We start from the raw sequence: 6,669 nt of genomic DNA on the forward strand, positions 1-6,669 counted from the left end.
TGAAGGGTAAAATCGGAATAATCGGGTGAAGAAGTTTCAATTGGGTCACTAAGCTATCCATTAAATCACTAGTTGCAGCATACTTTAGTTAAACTATTATATATAGCACTATTATATATAGCATATACGTTAGTATCGAACAATAGATGACATATTGAATCTAGTGAACGAGATTAGGCACAGCTGGAAAAGGAGATAGTGTTGATGGAAAATTGATTGGGACAATTGGAGCTTGAGGTGAAGCACTCCGCGGACCTATTAGCTCGAGACATAGTTGCATGTGGCTTTTTGAAGGGTGCGGTGAAGTGTTGGGGTTTATACCAATACCAATCAATTTCCCCACTACACATGTATTTGAACACAATTCAACTCCAGACAAATTTTTAAATATCAACTACAACCTATGCTAATATGCCCAACTCACTAAACAACTATTAACAATAGATAATAATGTAAAGCAGAATTAAACGCATACCACAACACAAAGATATACCATGGTTCGGCCAATGATGTCTACTTCCACAAGAGCTAGTCCTTTTATAAAGTGGGAAGGAATATTATAATCTCTCATTTCATTCTCTCACCTTACTAGATCACTCTTATCTTTTTATAGGGTTATCTCTCTGTAAAAGTTATCTCTCAATCTTGATAGTTTTCAAGATTGGGTTTTCTCTGACTTTTGTGCTATTTCTCGTGTGTTTGGTTTTGCCAAAAACCCAAACTTATGATGCAAAACTGGCGGTTCCGCAAAAATAGAATCTTGCCAAAATAGGCATGGGCACGCATGCTTCGAATTGTACTACAACGGCGCTAGGGCGAGTCTTTGCCTTGAACGATGTCCAGCGTTTTGAGTGCCGGGTGCGCCCAGATTTGCCTATGCATGCGTGGGCTATTTGTCTTCTCCACACAAGCTAAAATGAATTTTCTCCCTCTCCTCATGTGAGGGATAACTCTAACATGAAGCAATCGTGGTTGACTATTGTAGAGAGTCCCATGCGTTGTCTTTTATATAGCTCGTTCCTTCCTCAATAGAAGCAAAACTTTCGTGCAAAGTATTAGGAAACCCCGTTACTTGCTTGTGGCACTCAAACCATGTCCTACATAAACCCAAGATTAGGTACTTCAGTAATATGATACTTTTACTCACATAGTCAATAATATGGTACTCAAAGTTACATATACTTCAATAGTATGATACTATAAATTACATATTCCATAATATGATACTATTCATTACATATATTTCAGGAATATGATACTATAAAGCTCATAATACTTCAATAATATGATACTCTTAGTCACAAATTCAATAATATGATACTCTAAGTTACATATACTTCAATAGTATGATACTATTAATCCCATATTCAATACTATGATACTAGTAGTTTCATATATTTCAGGAATATGATATTATCAATCGCATAATACTTCAATAATATGCTACACTTAGTCACATTTTCCATAATATGATACTCCAAGTTACATATAATTCAATAGTATGGTACTCTGAGTTTGATATACATTTAAGTGCTACAAAACTGGTGTTGAGATTGCGTTTAATCATATGATAAAAGTTTGTGTTTAATCATATGATAAAACCATTGTATCTCAAACTATTTTTCCTAAAAAGTCGGCATACTACCTGAGATTGCGTCTAGTTAGTGCAACTTTGTTTTGTATGTCATTACATTATGGATTCCAAATAGTAAAGAAGATTTATGTTAAAAAGAGAGTTATGGAGTTCTGACAGGTTATTTTCATACTTGTCATGTGTTCATAGTGCAAACGTGTTACATCAGATTGTATCTTAACTGCTAGCATGGCTTAACAGACATAACAAAATGGGATATTACCGAAAAAGTTCAAACAAAATGAGCAAAAGAGACATGAGGATAAGTGCTTCGGTTTAAAAAAAAGTTGTCAAGCTTTTGTTGAGTGCTTCAGATACATACATTGTGAGCATTATAGAGTTGCAATCATAAAAATGTCAGGTTACATCTTACCAAGTTAAAACTTGCAATCATAAAAAGAGAGAAAAAGTTAGAATACATCTTACAAGGAGCCATCTAACGAAGCTATAACTGTGTAGAAGTTCAAAGTTGAACTTTGCATTACACATTACATTTTTCAATTTATTTTTAGGTTTGAGAATTCAGACAGAGTCATTTTCAGTGTAACAATGGGTTCCGCAGTCAAAGTGGTTGTTTTCTTTCTTGATGCCATCTTCACTGCATCACAAAGCCATTGAAATCCCTAGCAACTCTTGCATTTCAAATACCTTTCTCCAACATTTAATCCATACTTGGTAGTCAGTCCTCCTCCCCTTACAGTCTTTTGTATTGCATTCACAGTTCACCCAAGGGCACTCGTTCATCCAATGGCCTGGCTGACCACACTTAAAGCATTCGTTTGTTGATGAGCTTGATCCAGAAAGTTGATCAGAAACAGCTTCATCTAACCATTGCAAATAACTTCGACATGAATCATGTTGGCACTTCAAGTATTTTCTTCCTGGATTGCTTGTTGTTTGCAATTTGCCCAACAATCGGATCCCATCACATGTAGCTTCTTTACAGCGAGAGTACATAAATTGGCACTCAATAGCGGAGTGTCCAAGTTGATCACATACCTGACATTCAACTTGTGGTGAACGAAACATGTACTTCTCAATTTGAAACTCATGAAGATAGCGACAATGAACAAATGTCTCGATCAACAACTAATGCAGAAATTAAACTTCTTAATAGGCTACTTCAGACCAATAGCTTAACCAAGTTCAATTATTCAAGAATTAGTATTGAATATCACATGCCCGACATATGAGCTTTGAAAATTATCTGTTCTTACCGAGGAAAAAGGGAAATCTTGTTAGTTGGTGACATTGAAATTATGATGGAATTTATAGTTCCTTAACAACCCATCAGAAGGGTGAGGAAAGTACTTAATGGAGGACGACTAGTTTTTTCTGTCCTAGTGAAAAACTTACATCTACATTTGAACATGTTCATGCCATTAGCAAATGAACTCCTGGCGCATGCATGTAACATCTAATTATTAAAAGATTGGACTCCACATCTAATGCGGTTTGAAGTTTCACTTGCTAACTTTTTTCTATTGAGGTTGTGTCAATTATGTATCAGCGGAGAACGATTAATTTTTTTTTATTTTTGCTATAGAAGCACACACCATCTAGCATGTTGAAACAGTTGAAACATGTTTATTTAGATTTATCTTGGAGTCTTATTTAGTTTCATTTAGGCCAGTTCAGTCCGTCTAAAGTTTTCAATAGCGTAATTGTTGGGTTCATGAACAATTCTTGAATTTACAATGGTGTCTTCTCGTTATGTGTTTATCTCAAATGTCTCCCATTATCCTTAAACATTTGTTTTACTTTTTCTCTCTCTCAGGGGGCGTTTGAGCTTGGCTGCACGGTTGCCCAATTGCAATCAAGTACAACAAATTTTTGTGGATGCTTTCACGAACAAAGAGTGATGGCACCTACTTTAAGGGCACCAATTCATCTCAAAATAATATGTTGTTTGTATGGTTGCACTCCTATTTATTGTACCCCTATGGAAGCTGGTAGGAGGCGCCAATAGGATAGTTATGCACTTTTAAACACTTGCAAGGTGTGATACCTAGTACTTGTTGTATACAGGGTAGCTTTTTGGATTTGTTGTAAATGATGAATCACTCAATGTATCCATTATGTGTAAGCCTATATGAGTAGCTCCTTGCTACTTAGCCTATCATTTGTAACACTGTATCTTTATGCTATTAATGAATTGAATTTTTGACTGATAAAAAATAATAATAATGTGAAAGCCTATATGAGGTGTGAGGTTCACTTGGTCATTTTCAAAGAAAAAACCTACACAAATTTATTTCACGATCGGATCATATCTAGATTGGCGGATTATTAATACCGAAATTGCCCCACTATAGGTTTAAATTCTTTGGTGTAGAATTGTTTCCACCTTTATGCAAGTGAGATGTGTGGCCTATGGATGGGGATTACGTAGTTACGGGGAATTTCATATATGCTCTATTTCTCTTAGGTATCTATCTCCAAATGATGTATTGCTTCCAAATTGTGTTCCATCAAACTTCTTGTTTTGAGACAATCATTCACAATGCATTTGTTACCTTCATGACCTCGTTAGGTTGTTGTTTGTGGTGTGTGGTACTTGGAACCACAAAACCTCCAAAACCCGGAGAAACAGCAATAGAATTCGCAGAGAGGTAATTCACCTCTATGATGGTTAATTTGCATGTACATTTTCTGGTGTTAATCAAGTGAAAAAGGTTTTTCCTCAGTAAAAAAAAATAAAATGAGGAAAAAGAAAGAAAAAGAAAACAAAACGCGTGGATAACTGGATGAGCTTTACACGACCATTTGCATTTGTCGCCATTATGCAACCCATCCATCTTCACCCAGCCTTTATCTTGAAGCATTGCTCTGCCACTATACCTAATTTTGCGATTAGTGGAACGAACTTGCTGTGGACTTGTTAGGTGTGTGGCTGTTGGCTACCGACCACTTGGCTAAAATGAGAGAACAAGAAGTTTAGTGTGCTTTCATTTTAGGCAAAAGATAAATGAGACGAGAGACACGCCAGCCAAAGACCGTTCCAAACCGCCAAAATCGTTTGTTTGTCGACTTGTCCCGCATCTCCCATTTAGTAGTTATGTGTGTCTCTTTTAAATCCATATATATATACTTTGATTTTGATGATACAAAGAAAAGAAGTTTAATCCGATGTAAATGTCTATTCTCGTGCAAAATTTTGTAGGGTAATGCGCCATTCTAACGATGCAAGCACACTCCCACAATTTCCTTACTAATGTAACAAATTAAAGTTTATGTTCACTTAATTAGCATAATTTTTCCTTCCCACAGATTTTTAGATCGAGCTGCAATTACCATGGATGCCTATATACCTCCTCCCAAAATATGACTGGATTATGGCACCTATGTATATATGATGACGAGGATTAGGCCTTTTAGTATAAAATTTGACACTAATGAACTATTATGACAATATCAAGAGCTTGCTTTTTGGGTTGCCAACAAGTGGTATTGAACAAATGGTTAAACCGAAGCTTGTCAACGATTTTTAATGTTCCTTTTCGCCAGCTTGAAAACTCTTAGCAATTGTATTAAATAGCTCTCCGACATGCATCGGCGAACCCAATGATGCATTTGAGGCCTCATCTTTGATGGCAAAGTGCAACACTACTAAAATCCTTTGGAAGTACACGGGCTTGCTTTTGATACAAGTAAGGTTAGCGAATAGTGATTATGTTAATTGTTATTTTTTCAAGCAGTTTCATTTGGTTTCTTCTATTATTTTGTTTGTTGATCTTTTTGGTACGGTATTAATTGGCCTTGTTCACATCGTATTTGTGGTGCCATATAGGTTGCCTCATGCAAATTTAGTGGTTGAAGATAGTAGTTCTAATAGTAAATGGTGAAGAATGGAGCGCGGAGAGTTTGGATGATGCACAAGTAGCTCTACATGAGGTATGAGTTCATAACTAACTTTAACATATTCTTTGAAACGAGACTTGTTTGAACGTTACTATCTTAATGTCTAAATAGCATTATCTAGGTTCTAAGTAAACAATCAATATGGAAGACAAACAAAAGGTTATTCATTTAATTTGGCATTCGATTATAGTTCAGTTTACATTATATCTAGGAAGAGGATAGGTCCTTCGTTTTTATAGAATTACCTTGATGATCTTCTATTTATACATATTGGTCTGTATGGTTATTAAAGCAACATGTCATATTCTTCAATAATCTAGAATCATTCTTCAATAAATACTAGCCATTTATTGCAAAAACATGTAGTGATACAAAAAGGAAAAATAAAGTCATGTTTGGTTACTAAAGCAACATTCTAGGATCGTGTCTAGAGAAGCGTGCATAGTTACATGTCTTGCTACCTATTAGTGGAAAGGTTAGGTACTATGTTGCAATTGCATTTAAGGAACCTCTATAGTTTATCTGTCAAGTTCTTGTATGTCAGGAAAGGCTAGTTCCCTCAGAAGTTATTAAATTTTGAATGACAAACTATTTTATTAGTCTGTTTACTTCAATACGAACATAATTTAGATTTCATCGAGCTGTTTCTAGTTTAAACCCGTTTTACCTATAACAAAATTAATAACCGTTACTAATAATTTACTAACGGTTGATAAGTGTTGTTGAAATTAATTTCAGTAACATTTTATAACCGTTGTTAAATTTGCTAACACTTTATAACCGTTACTAATATCCGTTACTAATTTGTGTCGATGGAAAATAACAGTTAATAATATTTTTTGTAACGGATGTATATCCGTTACAAATAAGCTGTTATGGTGTAGTGATAGGGTTTGGGGACAATCAATTTTACATGTGATCCAAACAACCAATTCTACCATATTTGCTACATCACCATCAATCAAGTCTGTATCAACTGTGTTCCCACCCACATACACACATAACGCTTCAACACCATCCCTAGTTGCTTCTCTCCATTTTCTATTAAAATATATCCTTAAAATCTTATACCCCTAACAGACATTCTTCTGAAACGGGAAACATAGTATTACAAATCAAACATTTTTTTGATCATACAATCATCATTACAAAGGGAACATGAATATAAAATTCCA

This window comes from Coptis chinensis, chromosome 7 (assembly GCF_015680905.1).
Source record: "Coptis chinensis isolate HL-2020 chromosome 7, ASM1568090v1, whole genome shotgun sequence".
NCBI lineage: Eukaryota > Viridiplantae > Streptophyta > Magnoliopsida > Ranunculales > Ranunculaceae > Coptis > Coptis chinensis.